Source organism: Grus americana, chromosome 3, assembly GCF_028858705.1.
Source record: "Grus americana isolate bGruAme1 chromosome 3, bGruAme1.mat, whole genome shotgun sequence".
Classification (NCBI taxonomy): Eukaryota; Metazoa; Chordata; class Aves; order Gruiformes; family Gruidae; genus Grus; species Grus americana.
The window spans coordinates 81,841,151-81,859,145 of record NC_072854.1 but is presented as its reverse complement, the minus strand read 5'-3'; the positions used below and the strand labels follow the sequence as shown (position 1 = coordinate 81,859,145).

Genomic DNA, 17,995 nt, shown 5'->3' with positions numbered 1-17,995 from the left:
CACCCATAACTTTTTTTTCTTCTCTCTCTTCATGATTAAAAAAACCCTTATTGTCTGATATAACTCTATCTCTAGCCACAAGGGTCAATTTTCTCTTCTGGTGGATGCTCTGAACAAAGAGCCTCTGAATTTGTGCCCCAACTCCTTGGCTGTGAGGCACTCCTAGAAACAAACTGATGAACTTTATAGACTAATGGTCTGGTACAGCAAATCCTATATTTGTAAAGCAGCAGTAAAAATGTGTATGTTTAAATTTTCTTAATGTAAAAAGCTTGTCACAACTTAAATAGAACATATAAGATGTTCTGTTTTAAATGGAACTGACTGGTAAGTTGTGCAATATATAAGAATATAGGAAAAAAATAGTGTACTCAAAATCCCTGGTGCAGTACCAGCAACCTTGTAAACTGTTAGTATGTTTGTAATCTCATTTTCTCACATAAAACATATTTTGCTTTAGCCATTAATTGCTGTTACTTCCAACAGTGTCTTTCTGTGTTGTTGGCTTTTTCTGCCTGTATGTCTGAATTGTTGCACTTGTGAAGGAGATTAGGGTAGATTAAGCAATTTGGAGAAAAGTATCTGTTGAAAAAAAAAATGTTGATAGAGAAGGTAGGAAACTTTAGTGAAAAGTTTTATGTTTGGGGATGGTTTGTGGGGGTTTTGTGTGTATGTGAACAATGAGAAGACAAAGTAATCATCAAACAGTTTATACACTGTGATAAAATTCTATTTTCAAAGTACTGTTTCCACAGTACTTTGAAACTTCCACAGTATGAAGCAAAATGAATAAATGGGGTTTTCTAAGAACAGGAAGAATCATTTCAGTTGAACTCTTTTTTTTTTTTTTTTCTTCTTTATATAGTGATTTTCTTCTTTACTTCATGCTACTGAATAAAAGAAGAGCACAAATGGCAAGATGACTAAAGGGAAGGCTGTTCAGAAAATTTCTTTAGGTATTTTAAAATTCAGAGAGCAGAAGGGTGTAAGAGTGGGAGACTATCCTCACTAACTGCTGCTAATATTAATTGTTATGGCAATAATAAAAAAAATCTTCAAATAGAAGTGATTTATTTTTTTCCTTAGCTCATAGATTACTGGAGGAGGTGGAGAGAGGCTGAGACAATAGGTGAAGAATGAGGAAAGGTGGAGAACACTTGAGTGCACAGTGTGGGGTTGAAGTGTGTCCTTCTGTTGAGCCATTGATGACTTCTAAGGAAATAGCTGTCAGGGCTATGCTTTCCATTCATTCCCCAGGAAGCTCTTTTCTTCACCTCTTTGAAGTGGGAATTGTGGCACCCACATGCTTTATCTTGCTTTCAAATTGTTCTATTTAATCATAATGCTCTGCTTTTGGTTTGCTTCTGCTCTCACCCCAAAAACCCAATAATTTAAAGTAAATTCAAATCCTAATGGGGTTACTTACTTGAGAATAAACTGATAGAAATTGCTGTTCTGAGCCTTTTGGAGAGAGGAGTCATGGATACACTACAGCAAAATTGCAACTAATTGCTAGTAGCCCAGCTGATTTATAGCAATAATATAAAAATTCTCATAGTTGAGCTGATCACAGTAAAACCTTGCAGTTATGAGTTGTTATGAAACCTAAAACCTGAGCTTCTAATAAAACGTTTATGGCCTTCAACCTTTTTGGCAATAAATTAAAAAAAAAAAAATCTGTTTAGAATGCAGTTTTTTCTTAAACTGTAATAATGTAATTTCTACTCTAATACTTTTCTCCTCCCGCATACAGTCTTCTACTTTAAAACTTTTCATGCCCTTCACTTGTAAGTCTATTCTGTCTCCCACACCCCTCTACTGATTTACCATTACCGACTTGTGGAACAAAAAATCACTTCTCTTTGTTTAGAAAGCATAGGCCTGTGGTACAACAGCATAACTCACTTAAGCCCTGGGTGTTTTACCGTGCCCCAAAGGGGCACAGTGTGTTGTTTGTCTCTCCAGGGGCTGGAGGCAGTGCATACCTCCTGGTGAAATACCTCCTGGTGAAAGACAGCTGACTGTCAGCTCCTGTGTCCCTTCTGGCTGGGAAGTGTGTGCTCAGATTTGCTTCCTGTCTGCAAGGTTTTACATTTACTGCTGCCAAGAGGACATGCTGTCAGCCCCTGAGTAGGCCAGCAGCGCAGGTTGCCCCTTGACCACTGGCAAATTAGTGAAATTCCTTTTCCAGCTCTGTGTTTTATGAGACTTGTACAGTATGTAACGTAAGAAATCTCAGAGTAGTGTGAGGGGTTTTTTGCTGTCTTGTTTTAAAATTCTTTTTCCTGTGATAGCATGTCCTTTCAGTAAAGGAATAGATGGTAGTATGTTTTTTTTATAAATTTACTGAGAATGTTCTGTCCTTTCAAGTTAGTTAGACTTTAAATGATTTTCTCTCTCATCAGTTACAGGAAATAAAAACATTGAAAGAGATTCCGAAGATCAGAAAGTCCATATATAGTTCACAAAGATGATGGGGTTTGTTGTTTGTTTATTCAATGAATTTTAAATGCCTAAACACTTTTTTGGCATACAAAACTTGGCCTTTATTTTCTATTTGATACCGACAGGATTAGCACACTCTATGATATGGATGAAATATTAAAATAAGTAAAGTCTGACGTTCAGGTATGATGGTGACGAAAGCCTATTGAGCTGTGTATGTCATCAATATTTTGAATAATTTGACCAAAAGATTTTGTCTCCTGTAGGATCAGGTGGGTTTTTTTTTTTTTTTTTTTGCTTCTTTTACCATCTTGTCTGGTACATACAGTTACTATGTGTACTCTGGACGTTATTCATAAGTTTAATGATAACCCTGGTATCCTTGACAGAGATTCCTTGTTCCTTCACTTTTCTTTTTTTCCTCTCTCCTATGTGACTACTGTAGCCACTGGTATGTTTTAATAATAATAATTTAATAATATTTTTGTAATCAAAGATGATTTGTAATACTTACCTTCCCCATGTGCTAGTAGTTTGCAAGTTAATAAAGATGCCATTATCTTATGAGAAATGTTGATAATATTCATGTTTAAGAGGTAACAAGCTGTAAGGCTATGTTTGCTGGAAAGTTAATAAATTAACAGCAGTTTCTTGCCACAAACTGATGGGCTGTAGAATAGATCCTCATTTGTTTAGCTCTCCATATTTATATACATTGTATGAAAAGTGGGTATTTGCTGCGTTCAAGATGTTCTTAAGTAGAGGGAGAGCGAGAAGACCAAGTGACTGGAAACACATGTGAAATATGAAAACATTTATTAAGAATACCCTCCATATATACAAAATGCTCTCAGTTTTTCTGTTAGATTAAAAGAATTGTTCATCTGAAAAAAAAAAAAATCACTTAAAGTTTCGTTGTTAGATATTAAGCACTATATCAGAGGAATTTAAATAGTGGGGTTTTTTTCTTATATCAACAGTATCCTCTTCAGCTCTTTCCTGGCTGCTCTTTGACCAGTACAGATGGGAGTGCAGATCTATATTTTGTGATCATTGATATTTTGAGTAGAATATTTAAGAATTTGGACTCTATATTAAGCAAATCTCAAGCTTGCTTTGTATATCTTTCCATAATTTTTTTTCAAGACTACTTTTCTGTTATTATGTTGGGAGCAGTTTATGACAAAATGATGACCTATTTGTATAGGAGTTCACAAGTGAGTAACTAGTCTGAATGCCCTAACCTTATGACTTTAACAGAATAAAAAAAGATGTGTCTGAAACTTAATGCTATCTTTTGTGATTGAGTGATATATGAGAAAAATGAAAAACTTGCAGAGTGAGCCTCTTCTTGTACAGAACTGTCACTGCTCTGCTTAGCTGATAGAGACTCTTTTCAGCTGTCACTTTCAGTACAAAAGGACGAAGCCTGTGCCTGCACTTACTCCCGCTGTCCTAGTCAGATTTTTATCTAAAGCCAGGTCTGATGCCTGAAACGTTATTGACTATTTGTCCCATCAGAGTGCCAAGGTCTAGAATCCTGACTTTTCTGTGTTTTCTAAGTTCATTGTCAGTTCTTAAAGTATCTTTGTTTCAGTAATCAACACTAGATACTATTTTTCTCCTGTGGTGTAGGATAGTGTCTAACACAAATATTCTACTCTCTTCATACTGCAAAATATATTAGATGGTCTTTTACATTATTTTTTATTTTTGTCTGTACATCTTAAAAGTATGTTATCTTGAAAATACTGTTGTTTTCAGCAAAAAGCAGCTGTGTGCCTATTTTGTTCTTAAAAGTATAAGCTGCTTAAAAACCCTATAGCTGATAATCATGACTGAAACAAGAAATACCATTTCCTCTGTGGGAAGGGGAAAGAAGTGCTGGGTGATATTTAGGATATTTGTGATAGCTGCAAAGTGTGTATATTGCAATTGTACAGTTGTCTCAAGCATTTTTTTCAGTACTGCTCAGTCTTGATGTGATGTTTTCTTGCCAAGCCAGTCTCAACATTCTAGCTAAGTGGTAGGAATTTCTGGATAGAGCCTTCTACTAAAAAGAAATAAAATAAAACAGAAATGCTCTTGGGTTGGGGAGTGGGGAAATCTTTGCCAGACGGGAGAGGGGTGAGTGAATGGGGTGTGTATGTGTGCATGTCTGTGCACACATCTGAAATGTAGAAAGAGAAATAAAACATAACTGTGAGTGACTGTTTCATTATCTGTTCCACACGTGCAAAAGAAGCAAACCACTCAGATCTGAAATAGAGCACTGGTGCTTTTTTGTTCTTTTGGTGATCTTGGTTTTGTAAGTCAGCAGAAAGAGACAGGTTATCCTTGGTCAGTGATGTTTGTGATTTAGAATATATATATTTTTTTTTTGATTGCTAGATATCTATTCCTGGTGGAAGTGCTGTACTACTTGACTGCTGGTTTTTATTGCTCTTTCATCTTAATGCAGTTTTTAGAATGGAATATACTGTAGGAAGCATCCTTAATGGGCATAAACGATTATACAAGTGCATTATTGAGATAAAACTGTATGATGGCACACACCGTTTCAAAATGCCTTATAAATCAGTTAATATTTTACTCCAACCTTCTTCCTAGTAATAACTGAAGTTTTATAATAGAAGGGTTTGCCTTGGTTTAGTTTTCATTCAATGGTTGAGATAAAGGCTGTGTTTCTAGAACTTTGGCAACCTTTGAAGTCTGTTTCAGGTCAGGTTAAATTCCTCTTAGTTACTGACTGTTTTTAACAAGACCAAAAGGCTGTGTTCACAACAACACTGAAGACCAAGGTGCTGAATGAATGAGGAAGACTTACTTTTAAGGCAGAAGATGTAGCATGGCATGGTGCCAGAGCTATTGAGCTCTGCTCAGCCTGCGCTAGCTAGCAGAATGCACAAAGGTGCAGAGCCTTGCTGTCTTTATCAAATAAGATTATCTATAAAATGTTTGGGTATAAAAGATGGCAAGAAACTTGATGTCCTTTTGCATTCTCTCCTATGCAGGGACTAGGAGCATGAACCTTAAATTAGAGCAATTTTAACTAATGTTTAAGAAAAAACATACAAGTCATGACTTGAAAACACACATTGAGAGAATGAGTTGTTCTTTTTCTATAAATGTAGTCATTTGCATTTTGTTTCACAGAAAACTTATTTGAATATATTGAACTATATTATCTATAGTCTCCTAATTTTATATTTGCATTTATTTTGAAGGTCTTAAATAAATATGTGCAAAACCTGCTTACTATTGTTTTATTTAGAAGTAGGTTGGGTCATATCTGAATCATGTTGAAATCTTTAAATCTTAACTGGTGGAGTTTTAAATTGAGATTGTAAATGCCTTTTTTAACACTGTTTTTATTTCCATGATGTGTGCTGATTTCTAAACTGTGTGCAAAAATATGGGGAGTGGATTTGTCTCTTGGCCAATTTTTTTTTTCTTTCCATCTCATAGGTGACTATTACTGCTGTTTCATAAATACTGAATAGCTCTAACTGCTCCACAGTTAAGGACATTTATGTAAGTTCAGCAACAGATGGCCTCTTTAAATACAAAAACCCAAGGACTATCTTACTGAAGATGGAAAGAAAATTACTGTATATGGCACATGGCGAAGTGAAACTTATCCCTGCTAATTATTCAGTAATTTAAATGTGGTGGTGTTTTTTTTTCTTTTCCCCAGACAGTAAAGTCTATAAAAGTCGATGACAAATACTGCTTTCACATATTTCTGCTACATTAAACAAACTTTGTTCTTAGTAATTTTTTGTTTTACAGCAGGCAGGTTATTATCTGTGCCTTTCCTCATCTCCTTGTGCAATAGTGCCTTTGGGATGCTTCTAGTTTGATTGGCAGGCTGGCATATTTAGGCATGTCAGAAATACAGGCTGTGTGTTTTTCATTCAGAACCACACAAACTATGCCATATTTAAGTAAGTTATTGAAGCTTCATCCACAAGAATAATGGGTTTAAGAATTTAAACTGGAAATTTTTTACAATCAAAGTCTGTGGTTTGGGGTTTTTTTGTTGTTTGGCGGGTTTTTTTTTTAATAGAAGAAAAATATATCTGTCAAACATAAATGGAAAAGGAATCAAAATGAGGCAATCCTGACCAGAAACCAAGTTTTAGTTTTAAGTTTCTTCACTGACTATTCTTCTGTTTTGCCATTCAGTAAAGAACAAAAGGCTGGGAAACAGCAGTAGAGGTGGTAATTGTAATTACCTGTAATAAAATGCTTGTGAATGAGCCTTCTCTGCAGCTATATCAGGGAGATGGGGATGGTGGAGAGGAACAAAAAAAAAAACCAACCAAAACCCAGACCAATGAAACCCAACAACTTCCCCTGCCCCTCCACAGGTAATATCAATTGTTTATTTAGTAACAGTTCACAGAAATAGTGGATGAGAGAGTGATGGGCAATTTTTTCTTTTTCTTTTTTTTTTTTTTTTGGTCAGACAAACAGAATATACCCTAGACTGTACTGCAGGTATATAAATATTGGGCTCTAGTTGCAATGGGAATCCAAAATGCAGTAAATATGTTTCCTTAATCAAAGTAATTGAAGAAGAATTTGTATATAATTTTGTAAAGTATGTAAAGATCTATTATCTCATTCCAACCTCCAAAAAATATTTATTCAAATAAAAATTGTTACGTAAAATTTACACTTTCAGGGGCTTCAATTTTTTTTAATGTAGGACTGCTACAATATCCTAAAACATCCAGTGTTACAACCTTCATAAAAGGTATTATTTCCCCCAGTTCACTTAATGGGTGATACCAGTGATTTTTGCCAGTGACAAACTTTCTTTGACTTCAGTGAAAGCAGAATCGACATGTACCCAAAATCTGTCACCAAATCCTGTTGATCTGTGGATATGGTTTAATGGTGTTTGGGATACTGCAAGTTTTGGGTTGCTTTCAAGTTAGTCCCTCTGGACCCGAAAGAGGGTAAGTGTTCTTGTTACAGTATGTTATAGTGTACTTATCAGCTCAGATGATAGCTCAGATCTCTGTACTCCTCAAATGGATCACCATTAATTCTTTATTTTCTATTGTGTATTTACCTTATATATTCCTCTTTGTTTTGCACTCTGTGTGTGTGTTTAATCTGGTTTATTCCACTCTACTTTTACACCATGTAATTGAGTGTTGACTATAAAAAGCAATGGTAATAAACTATGAGACTCATATTCCTGGAATGAATTTGATGACCAATTATGCTATTTTTGTCTCTGATATTTGAAGGGAAACGGGAGACATTCAAATACAATTCTGGGTGTTATCAATCTTTTCAGTGTTGTTTCAGAGTTAAGGTTGAAAGTGGACTGTACAGAATTTTGCATAGGATTTTCAATCAAATGCATAAGATCAGTGCGTATGAAAAGCACTATGAGGTTATAATTGTGTGGAATGAAGAAATGATCAAATTAATTTCTAAATTTGGCAAACTTTTCTTTGCAAAAGTTTCTTTAAATTACTAGATATTTCAGGAGGAGAGCTGGATGGTATCTTAAAGATCTTGATTTATGTTAAATATCCGATTTTGTCTGCCACAGTTCAAAAGAGATGTTGAAGAACTGGGGAGCACCAATAAGATGGGTAGAAGGCCCACCACTTAGAGCGAATGATCTGCTAGGAGAGGTTGACGGAGCTAGGCTTGTTTACTTCTACAAAGAAGCAGCTATTGGGTGACCTAAGAGTATCCCATAGCTGCTTGAAGGGTAGTTACAAAAATGATAGACTCTTTCTCAGTGGCACCAGATTGGCCACAAACTGTGATATGGTATGTTTGGGTTAGACATGAGGAAGAACACTGCTGGGAGGCCAATACGGCCCTGGAACAGGCTGCCTGGAGACGCTGTTGAATTTTCCATCTTTGGAGGTCTTGAAGACTCAGCAAGACAAAGCCATGCCTGACCTTTTGTAGTGTTGATGACAGTCCTGCTCTGAGCAGAATGTTGGACTGCGTGACTTCCACAAGTCTCTCTCAGCCACTCCAAAACTTCAACTGATTAGGTTTTGTTCATTCTCTATCCCCTTTTTTTTATTACCCAATTCTAAAGTGACTGTGGCTCATATGTTTATTTGAAAAAGCAAATGACACTGTCAAAAGGCATATCCTACACACAGTAAGGAATTCACAAATGGTATTCACAAAACTCTACTCTTGTTTTTGAGAGAAAATAATAATACCAAAATAAAAATCCCCTCCACTGATAGCATTTGAAAACCACCCTACTTTTCACTCTTGAAGAAAGCAGATCTGATAAACAAATGTTTTGGGGTTTTTCCACAGTACTGAAAATCTTGCTTTCCACTTGAAAAAATAGCAAAAAGTATTTTTTTTCACCCCGGACAAAAGTTAATGACAAAATATTAAGCAGACCTGTGGGAACAATATATAAACAATATTCATCTTCTGTGAATAGCATTCACAACACCATAATTTAGTAAGGTTTATTTCACAGCTGTTTTATGACCTGTGAATAGTTTCTGTATATTTGCTGCTTTTAAGCAGTTGCCTTAAGCCAGTTGCTGCATCCCTCTTACCTGATGATTTCCAATTAAAGATACTACCTCAACCTCTAGCTATTTTTTTTTTTTTAAACCTGCTTTTCTGTGGATGCCATCAATGCTTTCTGTCTTGTTTAGTAACTTCAGTTCCAGGCCGGTAACTGATCTTTATCATTCATTTTTTCAGCATTTACACTTTCATGAGGTTTCCCTTTTTTGTATTTAGGCAGTATCAAAAGCACTGCAAATGTCTTATTGCTGTACTCTGAAAATACAAGGCAGTTAAGAGCCCCTATCTCTTTCATTATGGGGTGTGGTACTCAACTTTGCTGTGGTTATACCAAGCTGCTTACATTTAAGCTGTTTACCTCTTCATTTCTGTGATGAAGTCTGGCATGGTACCAAGTAAAAAAATATGAATGTGAGGACTAAATGCTGAGCTATTGCTGGCAGAGAACAGAAAAGCAGCAAAGACAGAATAGATCTGAAAGTGACTATACCATCTACTCTATATCATGTACTGTATTCTCTATAATTTGTGGTCTAGGCATGATATTTTGTAGTGCCAGAATTGATACTGTTTCATGCTCGCTTTGTGGTCTTGATTATTACATGCTTTTGCTGTGTGGTCAAAATGAGGTGTTGCAAAAGGAAGAAAAAATGCCTAGAGGTGAACATTGTTTCATAGAAGAAAAATAAAAAAAGGTGGGAATGAAGGTGGTGTTCACATTACGTGTATGAATGGCAGTGCGTGAAGTGGCATGTTGAAAATATAAATGGTAGATTTAGCTCTTTGTTTATTACCTTTTGTTTAAAATAATTACTTTCCATATTAATTGCCAATTTATTGTAGGTAAAAGGACATCTATGATGGGCAATGTGGGGTGTTCCATTAATTTCTGACAAAATCATTTTGGTGTAATGCATGAATTCTTTCCCAATTGAAAAGGAAGTTCTAAAGGTAGAGCTATCTCTAGCTTACATTTTTGGTTTTCATAGTGAAGAATATTCTTTACTTGAGGTGATATTCAAAACGTGATACAACTCTTCCAGGTCAGAGCAGGGTTAGTTGATTTTTCATGTTCAGGGTAAAGGTATAGTTACATTTGAGTGTATGTAAGAAAATTATGATGGCCTAAGGATAGACCTGTTTACACTGCTACTTATATTAGAGAGTGAACCAATAGTCTATATTCCACTGTCCACCTTTATGTTTCTTAGCAAGTGCTGTTTATTATCTGTTTGAGAGAAAGGATCATCCAAAGTTACAGGTTGCTCAGCAGGTTCCATAAACAATTCTTCTCAGCAGTCAATCTGAGACTTAAGCAGACAAAAGCTGAATGGATGTTGCTTTTCAAATTAGTACTGCTGTGTAATTAATTGCCCTTAATTAGCAAATCTTTCTTGAAGTATTCAGACTGCAGTGATGTAATTTGTTTTCCCAGGTAACTGATCACATAACATGACAGTTCAGCTTGATATGGAAAGCTGCTTTTAACAAACTCCAAGTAATTGCATGTTTCATTGAAAGTGTTTTGATTGAAACAGTGGTGATCTATCTGATGACCCTCAAATTGTCTTGGGCCCACCCAGTGCTTCCAGTTGGCTTGCTGTTGCTTTAAGGTACAAGATGGGTGTTTGGGTAGTGTGCTCTCTGGTAACTGAATGCTCTTCCCTATGCTACACTCAGCTAGATGCTCAAAGTTTGGAAGTGCATCCGCTGGGGGGGCATCACTCCTTTGCTGCATGCACAGGGCCTGACTGGTATGTAGAAGTAGGAACAATGTTTACTGTGATGGTGAAGTATCTGCAAACTGACCTGTAACTGGTGAGGTTAGGCCAGCCTGGATCAAATAAGGTATCCCTTCCACAGAGAGGCAAATTTAACTTTGTGATAGTATTTTTATATTTTATATAATTTTATATTGTGATAGTATGTGATAGTGATAAAATTTTCAATTTCCTTTTAAACTGAGTGGTATGTGTAGCCTACTACATTAGTGCCCTCATCTGCTTGACTTCTTTTAGAATTTGAATTTTCCACATACCACTGGGCAATAGAGAACTATAAATCTTAGCGAGATTAATGTAATTCTTACTGTGATGGATGTTGGTATTTTTGAAACTCACAAACAAGTGTACAAACTGAGGTGCCAGGCATCCTGAACCAACACAAGTTGTTTTTCATTGTGCTCGTGGCTTTGGTACAGCAGTTCAGAATACGGAGTCCAAGAAAAATCTGTAAATGGGGAATTCTAGTTTGGGTTTTAAATAGACATTGTAACATTGCAACCAGCATTTTTATTTAAAAAAAACCCATTGTCAAATAAGGGAGGATTTTTTTTTTTTAAATTTTTAGTCAGAGGTGGTTGGAATGTTGATTTGTACATGTTTATCTGGGCAGTGTAAAATTAAGAAAGAACTTACAGATTTAGAAGGAAAACCCAGTTCACAAGTCAACATATAAAAGAATTGTGGCATCAAAAGCCAGGGATTTTACAAGTTTTAAAGCAAAGACACTGCCTTGCATAGCTTACATTTAGGGCCTTAATAAACACTTTGTGTTACAGCGGGAACTACATGGAAAAAGGAAAGACGGAGGGTAGAGTTTGGGGAGAACTGCAATACGATACAAAGCAAGTGAATGCCTGATCAGGGATATCTGTTGTTTTCTAAAGTCTATGCTTTTATTACTTTTCACTTTCTAAATATTAGTGCCTTTTGTTTTTCTGTGTCTCATTATGCAGATGTTGTGTGTATATATACAAAATACATTGTTGATCTTGTTTATAGCTTGTTTATTGTATATCTTCATTTTGTTTCACGGTAAAGCATGCTGCTACTTCCTTAACCTTATTGTTTTCTATTTCTCAGTCTGGATTTCAAAAAGCAGCAGCGTGTTTTCTCTATGAAATGAAGAATTACAATATATTTCATGTGTGAAACACCTGCACAGTAGGAAGTGAAACAGAACTTTTTAGCTCTCACTGTTTTATGGCAAGATTTCTGTTGCCTTTCCTTCCTGTAAACAAAAGGAGTCACTTAGAGAGTGGGAAATAGGCTGTTTACAGGATATTTTCTGTATGAAAGGAAGGAAAAGTGCCTTTACAGATATCAGCCTATTGTGTTAGGAATATTGGAAGCTGTATGGAGTTAAATTGAGTTTAGTGTTTGGAGGGGAAATAAAGAGCAAAATACATGTAATCGGTTCAGTCTTGACCCTGAGAAGTGCTAGATGCCCTCATTAGTTGCTGAAATCAAAGCAGGAGTTAGGACGTGGAGTGCTTTGGTTTAGTCCCAAATCCTATGTGTAACCTGTGATCATTGTAAGAACTTGATCAGATATAGGCTACACTTCAAAATAAAAGCTAAGAGCTTATGGAATGTGGCTTTTATTTAAAAACAAGCACTTTCGATACTTGTACTGTTTCAAGTTACTTTTGCACATCTGTCTTCCAGCTGGCTGTCTTTGAAATACAGTTGGCTGCTGGAGAAATGTCTTAACTGGATTTTTCTTGAAAGTAATGGTTTCAAATGTACATATTTTCAAAGTTCTGCTTCACCTGTGAAACGTATTAACTATAATTCTGGCGTGAATCAGGATATCTTATTTTTGCCTATGTTATAAAATTCATTTCTGTGAATAGCTATTTGATTTTCATTTATCTTCTGTAGCACTGACAAAAACCTTTATCACCAGTAAGAATTGTGGATTAGGTATTTAACTCTCAATTCTGCTGAAGTATTATAGAATAATCTGTCTTTCTTGAAATCTCAGGTGTGTATATAAGCTGATAGGACAGACAATAGCTTTACCGATAAAACTGAGCAGGGCAGAGAAAAATACATATATGATATTACTTGTCATTAGCCATTTCTATTTTATCTGCAGTTCTGTTACTGTGGTCACACTTGAAAATGGAAATTTATTATAGCAATTTTTGTCTTTTCTTTTGCTCCATATATTAAAAGCAGTTAATACTTGAATACCAAGAAAAGATAATTGTAAACATGGAAATGAAGAAAGTAAAAAAATGTTGCTTGCTTAATAGCTACTGAACTCCATTTTAGGTTTGAAAAGTGGTACTTAAATACAAAAAGCCTTGACAGCAGTGTTCCCTGTTACAGAAACGATTTTTTCCTGCATGATGGAACCAGTTCCCCACACAGAAATCACGATGTCTGGATGTTTCAGTCTCATTTGGCAAATAACACTGGAGTGTGTGTATGTGTGTATGTAAATGGCAGCTGAGAGTGGTCTATCTTCTGGCATGTCTTGTTGAATGGAGCATGTGCCCTGTCTTTGACCTTATGGAAGAAACAGAATGATTCCTTTGCTGCCTGTGTTTGATTTTGTGTTCTTCTAGGCCAGAAGTGTCTATCTGCTCATTTACTTTATCTCTGTATTTTTTATGTCTTTCTTCATTCTAGGTAGGTAGAGTGTTACCAAAAGAGCTAGTGCAGTAATGAATGAGACTTTGTCTAAGTGTAGAAGAAAGCATAAGGTTTCTTCTTAAAAGTTTGGAGTCTTGAAGAAACAAATGCCAATAGTATCCTACAATATAGACCAAATGACTCAACAAGGCATTAGCTAGTCTTTGTGATGCTATGTGGAATTTATTTTGCTGGACTAGGTATAATTTTGAACATAACATTTTTTTTTCAAAGTGAATGGGATCTCTGATATAATTCTATTCTTGTCCTGAACATTCTTTAATGAGTAAACTATTAGGTTTATATTTCACATGAAAGAAATGGCTTCCTTATACATCTCACAAATGTAATAAATCCAGCTTCTTTTTGTATGTATGGGAGTTTGAATCAAACTTTACTAGTAGATTTGCTAGGTTTATCTTTCAGAGATTCACTGCTTCTTCCTTCCCATGAAAGTTCTCCTGTTTTCCATAAGATATCCCACCAGAAACATGGCTCCTAGACTATGAGTCAAGCATGTCCAGGGTACGTCAGACTTAATGTGTAGATTGACCTTGGCAAGTTGATATTCTGGACATATTAAACTTGCTGTGAAGCTTATCTCTACAGTGACCATCTGTACAGTATTTCAGAGCACTAGGAAGCTTACTTGGAACTAGGTTGTCCTGACGAGGATGCTGCGCATCTGCCCATTCTTTCTATAATGAGTTTCTTCTGCGTAGCAAAAACATTCTGGGTAGAGGAAGAAAACTTGCCCAGAGAAAATCAGATGTCTGGTCCTGATATTATTCTCTCTTTCTGCTTTTCCTATGATAATAAAATAGGAATAGAAAATATTAAAAGATTGGACAGAAGTCCAAAAGTACCAGAGATTCATGCAGAAAACTTATGCTTTTGTAGTTAAAAATGAGGTGCAGTGTATGGCAGTCAACAGTTACGCGTGTCTGACCTTTTGCCAAACAGGAGTACTAATCAGGGTTGGCCTTCCTAATCTATTCAGGAATTACTTCTACCTGCATTTCAGATATTTTCTTATGTGAATTCTTCTTTGTCTTGTCATTGGCCAAGTTGGCTTCCTCAGTGACATTCGTGTAGGAGCAAGGCTCTGGTTTTTAATTCCAGAGACATTTAGAAAAAGAGAAAACTAACAAACCAGCTAAGGAAATGCATGTATTACTTCCTGGAGAATAAAGCAACTCATATAGGACTCTGGGAATAGTAAAAGATGAGATGTCCAGGAAAAGCAGGTGTATGATAATCACCTTATTCACAGGAGTCTTATGATGTCTAATGCTGCAAATAAGTTTTAAAGTACATTTAAGAAAATAGGCATAGTTATTCCTGATTTCTGATTTACAATTTGTTACTTTATGGGAGTTTAAAGCACATACGTTACTTTAAGCTTTGAGTATTTTATTTTTCTTTTCATTTGTATATCTTCATGAATATAGGGGCAATATGTTATGAAGAAAACTCTTAGAATGCTGGTGAGATTATGAATTATTTTTTAAATATATTAAATTATTTTTCTTTTCAATTCTTAAGTACTTTTTCCCTCATGCAGTGTTCTGTATAGGAACTTCGGATTAAAAAAAATTAATATGTGGATAAAGCCTAATGTTTTGCTATTTGACTGCCTCACAAAAGAGCTACATAATTCTTTAAATCCTACTTTACTCTGTGGATCAATTGATTCCACTTTCTTCTCCCATAAATAGGCAATCTGGAAATTCTCTTTGAGACAGATATTTTGAAGCTTGCTCTTCTAGTGATTTGCAATATCTGAAGTTATCTTTTTTTTTTTTGTGAGAAAGACAACATTAATAATGATAACATTTTCATAAAATTCTTTACAGACAATTGAAAACAGTTTCTTTTGGAAAATTGACCAGATTCCATAGCCATTCTGGAAAAAAAAAAAAATTCATTTTTGCAATTGTTTTGCGCTCGTGTATTTACTTTTCTGGTTCTCCCTCTATGCTGACTAATGGCATAGATAATTTGTGAATCCAGAGGCTCCTATTGGAATATAAGGATGGATTTTGGTTATTCTTATCTGTCTGGAGAGGCTTATTGAATATTTGTGTATGTGTGTATTTATTTATTTGTATTTGATTATGATTCAATTTCAGTTTTACATTGGAACAAATGTCTATCTTACAGTGACAGTATAAGACTACAGTTTGGACTTGTACCTATATAGAAGTATGTATCATTTATAACTTGTGATAATCTTTGTTTTAAATTGTTGTCTCCAGTTGGTCAGATTAGACTAAAATACATGCCAGTCTGCAATTCGTACAAGGATATATAGTTTTGCCTCCAGCAATAACCTAGATGAGAAATCTGCCCTGCTGGACTTCCTTTCATCCTTCAGCTCTTTTTTTTTTTTTTTTTTACCATATGCAAGGATTGTTTAGAATTTGGATATTCTTATGTCTTATGGGTTTTAGGTGTTGTTACTGCGTTCTCAGGTTCTTTCTTCCAGGATTCACGAATAAAAAAGTTAAAATGTTTGTCTCTGGCTTTAGTTTCAGCTTTTATTTGAGTGAGGTTTATGTTTGAAATTTCTCTTAATCAGATGTAATTTTTAGGTTAGGAATGAGATTTTTCTTTTTAATATCCTGGTTTTTTTTAATTGTGTTTTCTGTTGGCAAACAGATTAGTTATCTAATGAAGTTGGTGAACATTTCTACTGGTATAGTTTAGTTTTGTTTTAGCTCTCCCATAAAAGCTGCACTGGTGAAAGTGTTTGCTCAAGCTCTAGGTTATAATTACACCAGGAGGTTTTTGCTACTGTGAACATACTAGTAAAAGACATAAGTGGCTGCCTAGTTTTGGCTAGGCCTAAAATGAACATAATAGTAAACTGTTCTGCATTCCATCTGTATGGGGTTTTTTTGTTTGTTTGTTACTGGTGTCTGTATTACCTAGATTTGCAGTTGACTTAGGATTTTAAGGCTTTGTGTTCTTTTTCATTGTATGCACTATTCTGTAAAATACTTACTAGAATTATTTTTATCCCTATGGTGGTGATTTAGTACAGGAAATAGCATCTGTTCCTGCTGTGTGTGTTTTCTTTTTCCTTTCTTTCATATCAATGTAACATTGTGTATTTTCAAGGTAGATTTTACTATCTGAGGTCATGCTAAAATGGAACTCCCTTTGAAACTGTGTTAGCACAGATATAAAACAGAAAGCCAAATCACCTTATTGGTAGATGATAGTTTTGTGTTCTGTGTCTCTGTATGTTGATCAGACCTATCTAAAATATTTTTACTTTACATATACTTTTATTTTACTTCATTCAGAAATAAATGTAAAAATGTCAAATGTAAAGTTTGTAGTGTTAGATATTTTATTGGCTGTAAGCCATCCCACAGATTCTCATAGAATGTTTCTAAACTTTTTGGATAAACTGACTACTGTCTTCCCTTAAAACATTTTATGGAACTTTGTTAATTTTTCTCATACTTGTAATTGACAATATTATTAAGCTACTTGCTTTTTATAATACAGTTCTAGGAATAGCTGTGGATTCTTTATCATGACCTTTGAAGCAGAGCTATAATGAAACAGTCTGATGGTTCAGTACCTACTGGTTCATGACCTCTTCCCTAGCAGAGCTTTTTTTCCAGTTATTGCCAGTAACGTACACAGACAACAGTTTTAAATTATCTGTTGCGACACATACATGTGGTACGTGTTACACTATGCTGAATTTTAAAGCCATTGAGTTGTTCTTGATATTTTATTTTCATGTATAAATGAGTAGATTCTCATTTTATATGAGTGTTCATTTAAGATTATTGGTTTTACTTATGCCTTAGTGCCATAAGCAGACATGTTCACCTAAAAATTAAAAAACCCAAACAAACCTTTCTCATTTGATTTGTAGGTATCTCCATTTTACTGATATCAGAAAAAAAGTGACTCAAGTTGGCATCCTTTGGGAATCATTCTAGCCAAAGGTAAGCATAATTTCTAACCATGCACAAATATATTTTTGGCATTTTTGTGGTATTACTCTACCTTTAAAATAAAATGGCAACTGTACTACTGTCTGTCTTGACGTTTGGTATCTCACAAACTGAATTTCTTTGGGATGTCTAAAGCATCTTAACAAACCCATAAGAGAATCATTTATATGGCTCAGCATACAAGTGAAGTTCAGTCTTTTTTGAAATCTGTAACTTGGCAGATTGCCTCTCATTAATATTGAAGTGTCTGGTACAATCACTTTGAGGCTATGCTTATTATACAGCTGCTATACAGAAGATGATTGCATTCTTTAATGCATCAGATAAGCCAAAAATAAAATCATAATTTTGGTGATTTGGAAATTCTTAGCTTGGTCGTCCTCTAGAAAAGAGCTAACGTGACCAGAAGTAGACGCTAGTATAATACGTTGAAAGATTGTCTTTTGTAAGGGCTGATTAGGCTGTTTGTGGAAAATCCTGAGCTTACAGTTTCCAAAAATCATGACATCTTGGTATTTTCTGCAACAGGAATTAAGAGGTGCAGTCATCCTCCTAATTCTGCAGACTCCTTGATCTAGTTCAACTGGATTGCTTTATAGTTCT

General features: G+C 35.1%; 1 protein-coding gene across 7 annotated transcripts in view; it reads left to right on the top strand.

Annotated features, from left to right (window-relative positions):
* SIPA1L2 (signal induced proliferation associated 1 like 2) overlaps nt 1–17,995 on the top strand; it is a 224,505-nt gene that overhangs the window by 93,741 nt on the left and 112,769 nt on the right. For 6 of the 7 annotated variants that reach the window (XM_054821154.1, XM_054821160.1, XM_054821159.1 and 3 more), the window contains one exon: nt 17,311–17,383. The exons of the other annotated variant lie outside the window; for it this stretch is intronic. The gene's annotated coding sequence lies outside the window, so the exon portion shown is untranslated. The remainder of the gene's footprint in view (nt 1–17,310; nt 17,384–17,995) is intronic. 7 annotated transcript variants of the gene reach the window in all.